Genomic DNA, 9,410 nt, shown 5'->3' with positions numbered 1-9,410 from the left:
TTGTCTTTTCTGCTTGATTAATTCAAGAAAGAAAGTCATCAGATGGCCCAGACTTATTCAGATCAATGAAAATAACAGTCTCTGTCCATCTGGTAGATTTGAGGTCATCTGGTTCACTACAGTCCCCCCTTTGGAAATCATCACCTGTCCATGGGGATGAATTCCAACCGTGAACTTAGACCTTCAAATGTCCTTGAGCTTGATGTAATCCAGCAAGGAAGACCAAAGTCAAAAGTAATCCAGCAAGGAAGACCAAAGTCAGAAGTAATCCAGCAAGGAAACAAAGTCAAGGTAATTCCACAATGTTCTTGGTATTCCATTGTGTTGATTATAATCCCATATCGTCTCGATAATTCCATTGTAGCAATGCTTTAACCCCTTGGAAACAGAGTCTGTAATCCATTGGAAAAAGTCATATAATCCACAACGGTAAATCCACAGCGATTGGAAGTGTTGATTAATCAGCATACAGAGGGGTACCCTTGGATTGAACTGAAGAAGCGGCCACTGGATGAAGAGTGGAGACCAACGTCAGGATTGCAGGTCGCCTCCAGCGAAGGTTGTCTCCAGCGACGTCCAGCCTGTGCCGTTCTGGTTCAATGTGTCATGCAATTATGTGGTTTAAGGTGGGCTTATGAAGGGGATTTTACATAAGGCCTTAAACTATATGCATCTGGTGTGTAAGCTATTATGGTTGGGAACAGCTACAACTACCAGTTAAGGGGTGGAAAATGCTGAAAAGGGGTAACTACAGGGGTTTATGCCTATAGAAAAGTGTTCCAAACTATTTTTCCATTTCTAACTTGGTTTAAGTTAGCTTTACATGGTAAAATATAGTTTGGTGTAATTGTCTGTTGTCTTTTAGACGAACGACTTGAGATTGGGTGTTTGGTTTTCCCATAAATGTTTTGGAAGTCTATGGCGAGACTTATCAAAAAGAATTAGCTATCCCCCCGAATAGAATTGTTCGAGTAGGTTCGGCTTAAGCGTTGTGAGATCAATGTAGATTATGGTACTCAAGGTAGCAATAATATACATTGACTCCGCAAAGATTGCAATTTAGTGAATGAACTGCATGTTGGCATGGTTAAAGGCCTCTTAGTCTCTAACTTAACTACACAACAAAATTCATTCTTCCTTCAGAAACAATACCAAAATCAACTAAACAACGTTTCAACACCGACAAGAGTAGTAACTAAGCAACCAGTTAAACAACGTTTCAACATCGACAAAAGCAGTGATTAAGCAACTAGGAAACAACGTTTCGGTGCGCCACTCACTCTGAATGTCAGATTTGATCATGTTATCGCGTCTGGTAGCATTATCCTAACTGGCGTCACCCCCCTTCGGTCATGGGAGACTGCGAACACGGGTGAGGACGTCGCTCCATGAGCTAAAGTTAGGTTGTCCTTGAGTAGTTTTAACTGTTTGCGCAGCTGAAAGAGGACTTTTAGGTCTGGATTGGAATCCAGTTTGACTTCCGATGGAGTGTATTTGTCTGGGTCAGTCAGATACAGTATCATCGAGTTAATTGCAGGATCATTCAACTTCTGAAGTTGGATGATGTCTGGGTCAGTTGAAATTGACTTTTCATATTTTAAAAGAACTTGGCGAAGTTTGTCTCTTTCTTCATCAGATGTCAGAGTGTCGGCTTGAGCGACCACCTGTTCAATCTGCGATGAGACTGATGAGGGTTCTTGCTCCATGGGGAGTGTATTGTGAAATTCTTTATCAAAAGGGCTCGTGAAACGGTCGGCACAGATATTCAGACGATGGAAAAAATGACAGAAGCTGTTACTGCTAGGATAAATTAGTGTCCTTTATTATCCTGCCACAGAGAACAGCCAAGCAAAAAACATGTACACTCTTAACACACAGATTGATATGAAATAACTTCTCACCGTGACACTGGCCGGGAAGTCGTTTTCGACCCAGGTAAAGAAGAATCACATCAAAATTGGTGCATGGCATTCAGCGCGTGCTGATCCACACCAGGACTCCCAACTCTCTGTTGTCTGATACATTTCTTATAAAGGCTTCCCTGATCGCGTGAGAGCAGATCAAAGCAAGTTTGATGGTTACCAGAACAACGGATCTAATTAAACCATCATCAAAAGCGATGGCTCATCCAGTAAGGAGCGCCTGTGACCGTAAAAGCGGGCCAAAGCTTCCAGGTCAAGAGCACTCCTAACGCTTATTAAAGCATTCCTAAAGAGCACTCCTCGTCCCTTCTGGAAACCATCAAAGAGTGCCTAAATATTATAAGCAACACACACACACAAAGTATATGTTTGAAAACATAATACAAAATACAATCCCTAATATGTGAATAACACGTTGTATAAGTGTGTTTAAATAAGTGTAATATAGGTCTAGATTGACATAAAAGCATTAAAATAATAATTTCTATATCAGGGAGCTCCAACGAATCCTTTTCTGAGTCGTCGGACCTGTCTATGGGCAAGGCACCATAGGTTTGAGGTCCTTGGTCAACATCATTGGTTGAGAAAAGAGCGATGGCCTGTGATGGTTTCGTGAAACATACTGGCCCAGCTTCTTGACTCGGTACCAGGTTATCTGGGAGTCCTCCCAGAACTGGGATGCCTAGTTCAAAATCATGAAGGTCAGGTTCTGAGTTTTCAGTTTGCGATGACTCATCATCGTTTGTGTGTGAGTTTATCCCCCCTTCGTCCGATGAGGGGTTGTTGGAGGCAATAACAGCAATGTCTCGGTGTGTTTCACCGACATCTGTAATGTTGTCAGTCGCGCCTTCAGAGTTAGTAGCGATCAGATCACTACATTGTGCTCCTGGTTGGGTTCCCATTTCAGCGTGTATCAAAGTGTCTAAAAACCTTTGCATTTCCTCTGTCTCTTCCGAGCTCAGAGGTTTAGGGCCTTGTTCCTGGAACTTTTGTGATTTTTTCGCCTCGGTACGTTTCGTCCGAGGTGGGAGGCGGCTAGGTACGTCTTTTGGGGGTTCCTCTTCGGATTTCCCATGATAATATGGGTCCTCTTGGATCCCATATTCTTGCGTCCTGCGCATGTCCCATGTACGATAATCACGTTCATCCTCTGAAAGAGGAGCCTTTTTGTCCCAGCGTGCACCTTCATTATGCGGTTTGTTAGTCTGAAAATACTGCCTTTTCTCGCCTGTCTGAGGAGGAGGTGGCGTCGCACGCCTTCCTTCCATTTCTAGGGAGTGGGGTTTAACCTTTATACCAGGAAACACCTCTATGGGCGTCTTAGCATGAGAACGTGCCTCAAACACATTCACAGCACACTGTTTAATCTCATTTATGGATTTTTCTCTGAAATTTGCCATAATTTGTACTGACATGCGTATGTCAGTGTGGAGATTTTTGCTGAAAACAAATTCAAAATTTTCTTCTTCCTCCATTCCGGTTTCATTTCTGTAACCAAAATAAGCTTGGAAGATTCTTTTGTAATAAACTCTTGGATGTTCATTTTTTCCCTGCTTGACCTTGTCAGCGGCTGGGAAACCAGCAGGTCCTGTGCAGGGGTCGTACTCTTTGATCAAAGCTTCACACAGAAGGTTGTAATCCCTTCTTGTTGCATCAGGTAGACGCTCGATGAAGGCATACACCTCTCTGTCTGAAGTGAGCCGTATCAGACTGATCTTATCTTCTACCATAGCATTAGGATAAGATCTCAATCTGAACTCCAGATCTTTGAGATACGCTTTTGTTTCAGTTGAACCCATCGGTTCAGGTACAAAACGTTGTACATATTTTGAGAGTTTTAACAGAACATCCATTGAAAGAGGAAGTTGCCATGCACTCTGTTGCATGTTTGGTGGAGGAGGCCTGTTCAGGTCTGTTCCTACCACTTTATGTGAGGGTGGATTAAGAGCAGGAAGTGTAACAACGTCTTTCTGAGGTGTATGTGGGTGGCCTGGACTCTGTCCACGGTCTTCAACTCGCCCCACGTCAGAAATCTTGTTTGTTGCCGCTCGTAGTTTTTCTTCACATGTTTTTAAGCGTTCCTGTGATGTATGATAATCACTTTCTAAACGCATATTTAGCTGTTGCAATATGTGTTTATCCATTCTGAGTTCTTCCAGCTTTTTGTTAAGCACATCTATTTTGCTATTCAGCGAATCAATTTCTGCATTTGCATTTTGCTGTAATTGAAACATCTGTTCAGAATGTTTTTTTGTGAGGATTTCGTGTTCACTTTTAAATTGAAGGAAGTGTTCTTCAATTCTCTGAACCACCTCTTTTTCACTGTTTAACCTTATTGCAAGGTAATCAGCTTTCTCAACAACCGTATAGAATGATTCTTTCAGCAAAATTGCAATTTTAGCCAGCTTTTCATAGTTCGGCATTGTAATTTCTGTAGAGGTCACACTTTCTGCAACCTCCTTCAGATTGTCCACTAACTCTTTTGGGTTCATGCGCTCTGCCTGTTTATCATATGGATATAAGGAATCTGTCAGAAGCTTCAACGCGTTCTTTAAACAGTCCCTTATCCCATAAGCATCAAAATCTTTCCCTAACACACTTGTCATGTTTTTCACTGTGTAGCAATTTATCTGTTTAAAAACAGTTGCAAGCTTCAGATATTTTACAGGTAAATATTTGTATTCGAGTCAATGAGTTTTCACACTTATTTTAGCTTTGGGTTTACACAGAAGTACTGTTATAAGTCACTTATTCAAATGTGGGTACCTTTCTCAGGTTTTACCCCAATTCATGAATATTTAAGTAAATGCTCTTCTGGCAGTGTTACTTTTTGTGCTTATTTTTCAACAGATATCAGTTACCAAGCTGTTTTTTAGTGTATTTTACTCTAAAGCACTGAATTTTGTATAAACCTGCAATTTTTCTAAAAGTCTCAAAGCAAATCAGTTTAAAGCGTTTTTTAAACCGTTCTGTTCCAGAAATTTGCTATTTTAACAGTTACTCATAGAACTAAGTGGTGGACAGAAAAAGAACAGTTGATGATGTATCAGGATTAATCAGTCCTTCCTCAGAAAAACTGTATTTACTCCTGTCCTCCTGTCAAGCTTCTATTTAAAATTAAATAGGAAGATGTATTTGTTTAGGTGGCAACTTAAACAGAAAAATCTCTTTTTCCTGATAAGTTTACTCTTATTTAGTGATTTTGCAATTAAACGTGTGTTATCCTTCAAGCAAAATGAGTAAACTATTCAACTCTGTGAATATTTGTAACTGTATCTTTTTAAAAAGTTTCTAATTTTATTTTGTACCTTTATAAGGAATTATCAGTGAATAAAATCTTTTTGGTAAATGCTCTTTGCATAAATACCTTTTTTAACTTTTAAAATGCAAGATAACAGTGTTTATTCAGCTTTGAGGAAGTTTGTTAACTCAAAAATTGCCTTACAGAAAAATAAAAACGTTTAATTTCACTCTTTACCTAAAACTGAAGTGAAACTGCGATCTAAGTTTCTCCAGGAGGGGGTAGTGTTTAGCTTTTTTCAGCAGGAGTCTATGACGACTTCCTGTGACGTTCGGTTGACATCCTGTTGTTAGCCGCTTAGCTTAAAGTTAGCTTCGGCTAAACTCGGTTAAAATCAACATTTCTGAACGAATTTAAGCGTAAACGTGGCGTAATTTCAACAAGCACGACTGTTATGCATGAACACGAGTTTTATGGGACATTTGCAGCTTTATTTAGTGATTTTAAGCGTAGTGAAGGCTCCTTTCCGACATGGGGGAGTGACGTGACACGTCATTCATCCAGTCGTTAGCTGTTAGCTTAAAATTAGCATCGCTAGCGTTGTTTAAAAACATCATTTTATGACGGATTTTAAACTCTAACGTGGCAAAATTTCAGCGAGTATGCTTCGAAGCACTTAGCCAGCGTATCAAAATCACTTTAAAGGCGCTTTTCAGCTTTAAAAAGCAGATTTTATTTCCCTATGAAAACGAATTTCATTTCCGGGTCACGTGACTGAAATCACCAATGGCAAAGCAGCGCAGGGTTGAGAGGGGATGACGTAGCCACGCCAGTCAACCTTCTCAGCAAATCAGAGCGCTCCACACAGCAATATTCAACCAATCAGGGAACGTTTGCAACCAGCATGCTAGATTTAGCCTGAAAATAGTTTGTCAGCTTTTCGTCTTTTAAACTGTCAAAATGCACTTTTTCTGTTAAAAATTGTAACGAATAACTCTTAACTGTGTTCTGAGACGGCGCTCAGCTTTTAAAACGTTTATCCATCTATTCAAAATACTCGTTCAAACTCAACAGAACCGGACCACAGTCCTGGTCTTTCAGCAGAACCTCCGTACTTTTAAACAGAATCAACGTTTTCCACAGCTCATCAGCTTTTAGTTAACATAACAGGCGTACAATGTCAGCTTTATAAAGACTCAATGACACAATTTCAGCTTCCTGTGAGCTTCACTGAGCTTCACAGACCAACACGCTTAAACATGCAGCGTAACACAGCGGATAAACTGTTATTTTTTCAACATGCCAACATGAAAAAATCAATGTTTACACGAATTCACAGTCATTTATGAGCCTTTACGGGCCACCAAATGTAGTATGACTATATATGAGATATATATGCATACAATATTTACGAGTTCCTCATCTTTCTGACTGTGTAATGTCGTGCATTGAGTTTAACAGAAATGTAACGAGAGACGTTATTTATCTTTGACCCATCAAAGTGAATGCGGCCATTTATTTTCAGAATCAAAGTTTAACATCAAACATTTACATTAATTTGGCAAAATATGAAAATAATAACAGACAAGTTTCACAGAAAAGGGACATCGATCACTCGGCGGTGAACGAGGACTTTGCTTCAGATATTTCTAAAATATCTGTACTGATTTTATGAGAAAGAGGAGAGTTTTAAGATGAAATGGAGTTATCTTACAGAGAGATATGTGAGGGAATTAATCTGTTTGACCAGAACGTGCACGCTTCATCAGATCTCAGCTTGCCTCCGTACACTTGGTCGAAAATAGAACCATCTACCTTGATGATGAAATCAGCGTCGGCGTAGGTTCCTTTCTGACTCTTTTCAGCGTCTCCGAGAGAACTACCAAACCCTCAGAGAGTCGTACGTATATTGGTGTTTATATGTTCATTGATGGGATTAATCAAAATCAGTTATATGCAGGGCTTAATATGTAAACTGATTGATGCCAGAACAGTGGGTAGGCGGTGGTGGTGGTGGTGTGTGTGTGTGTGTGTGTGTGTGTGGGGGGGGGGGGGGGTCCTTGGGTCATCTCACAGAACATTTTGAATAACAGAGATGCCATTTCTTGTATTTTGGTGTAGTTTAACAGGTTGTTAAACATCAACATTTACCTCCATTTGTAAACACTTGATTAACATTAGTATTATGAAGAGGAACAGCACGTTGTGTGTGAATGAGCATCTCAGATTCTGTCAGGTGTCCTAACACCCCCCTCTTCCACCCCTCACTTCATGGTTCTGAACTGAACTCTTTTCCACTCTTGCTCCAGTTTCGTGGCATCTCTCTTGCTTCTAGAAGGAGCGCGTGCTGCGGCTGGAACATCCACTCCACAGACTGGGTCCGCTGGGCTAAAGGAAATGTCTCCTCTCGTTGTATTTTTAATAAATAATCAAAATAAAAATGCGCAATGACTTTGGACTTTTAGGGGTGGAGCTGCCGGATCCGAACAAAGAGTTGCCGGAACAGAACTGGTCAAAATGAGAGAGTTCTATTTCGTATAGGCTTCGCCCTTTAAGGCCATCGCTAGTGGATTTATCCCTTCGCGCGCAGCACTGAAAACTTTAGTCCGCGCCCACCGGCTGTGTGGGCCCCACCCCCGGTCCATATAAATTACGGTGAGACCGGGCAATCGGCTCCCATTTTTTTCTTCAGCCAGCTAGATAGCACTGTCAGAAGAACTGTCAGAAGATGACTCCCTCTGTCCCGATCGGATGATCTGGCGGGAAGGTTTGGCTCCGCCCCGGCTCATCGCTCTGACCCCATCTGGCCCCGCTTTCCAGCAGTGACATCCTACTGGAACGAGGCTGCAGCTGGGCCCGGCAAGCTAAAGATGCTCGTCTCCACCTTGGCTTCCATCTCCAGAGTGGAGGGTTTTACCGATCTGAGTTTTTCCCTCGGTCTACTGGATGGTGGAGCCGACATAACTATTATGTCAGCCAAACTGTTCGAGGAGCTCAGGACTGCCGCTAATAGTGTTCACAGGGGAATACCTCTCATAGAATGTGCTATAGGACTGCAGGGCCTTGCAGAGGCGAAGACAACCCTAACAGCTATAGCTATGGTTCACATGCAGGTTGGCGAGATGACACTATACCACCCGGTATATGTGTCTCCGGTTGACTCATTCCCATTTTTGGTCGGCCAGGATTTTATAAATCGCTTTGAAGCGATTATAGATTATGGTAAACATACAGTGTGGGCAAGAGTGAGCAAACCCGTGCCAATACTCATGCCTCCTGAGACAGTCACAGACTGCCCAACAGCAGGCACTGCAGAAGGCACCGAGGACCTCTCAGCAGAGAACACGGTCCTGGTAAGTTATCCTTCAAAAGCATGTGAAACCAAAAACACCCAACTGGTGAACCCGACTCTGACTGAACAAGTCAGCCTCCTCTGCGAGCTGAAACAGTCAGGGTCCACCGGATACTACCTACCATTGGTAGTTGAAGGTGTAGAGATCCAAGGTTCCCACACCAAAGATGCTGTACTGTAGTCGGGGACAGATAAACCAGCTATCAAGGACGGAGCCGTGGACAGCCCTCAGAGGTCCTTTGACCCCTCCTGGCTGCTCGCAACTCTGCCAGTACAACCTACAGCCGAGGTAATGGCAGTCACACGCGCACAGGCTACAGCCAAGCCGGCTGATAACAGTCTCTGTACAACCCGTGCTGACTGACCCAGACATCATCCAACTTCAGAAGTTGGATCCTGCAATAAACTCGATGATGCTGTGCTTGACTGACCCAGAGAAAAACACTCTGCCTGAAGCCAACCTGGATTCCAATCCAGACCTTAAAGTCCTCTTTCAGCTGCGCAAACAGCTAAAACTACTCAAGGGCATCCTAACTTTAGCTCATGGAGCGACATCCTCACCCGTGTTCGCGGTGCCCCATGACCAAGGGGGGTGACGTTAGTTAGGGTAATGTTACCAGACGCGATAACGTGATCAAATCTGACATTCAGAGTGAGTGACTCACCAAAACGTCGTTTTCTAGTTGCTTAATCACTACTTTTGTCAATGTTGAAACGTTGTTTTTCTGGTTGCTTAGTCACTATTTTTGTCAATGTTGAGACATCGTTTAATTGGTTTTTCGTATTGTTTCTGAACACCCCCAGCAAGAATGAATTTTGTCTGCATTTTAGTTAGAGACTAAGAGGACTTTAACTATGCCAACATGCAGTTCATTTGTTAAAATTCAATCTTTGC

The 9,410-nt window shown here is 42.1% G+C and overlaps 1 protein-coding gene across 1 annotated transcript in view; it reads left to right on the top strand.

Annotated features, from left to right (window-relative positions):
• Positions 1-9,410, top strand: part of ap5s1 (adaptor related protein complex 5 subunit sigma 1) — a 57,826-nt gene that overhangs the window by 837 nt on the left and 47,579 nt on the right. The gene's annotated exons all lie outside the window — the stretch shown is intronic.

The sequence above is a fragment of the Nematolebias whitei genome, chromosome 21, assembly GCF_014905685.2.
Source record: "Nematolebias whitei isolate Nwh7 chromosome 21, NemWhi1, whole genome shotgun sequence".
NCBI classification, from domain to species: domain Eukaryota; kingdom Metazoa; phylum Chordata; class Actinopteri; order Cyprinodontiformes; family Rivulidae; genus Nematolebias; species Nematolebias whitei.
This window is presented reverse-complemented; position numbering and strand designations above follow the sequence as displayed.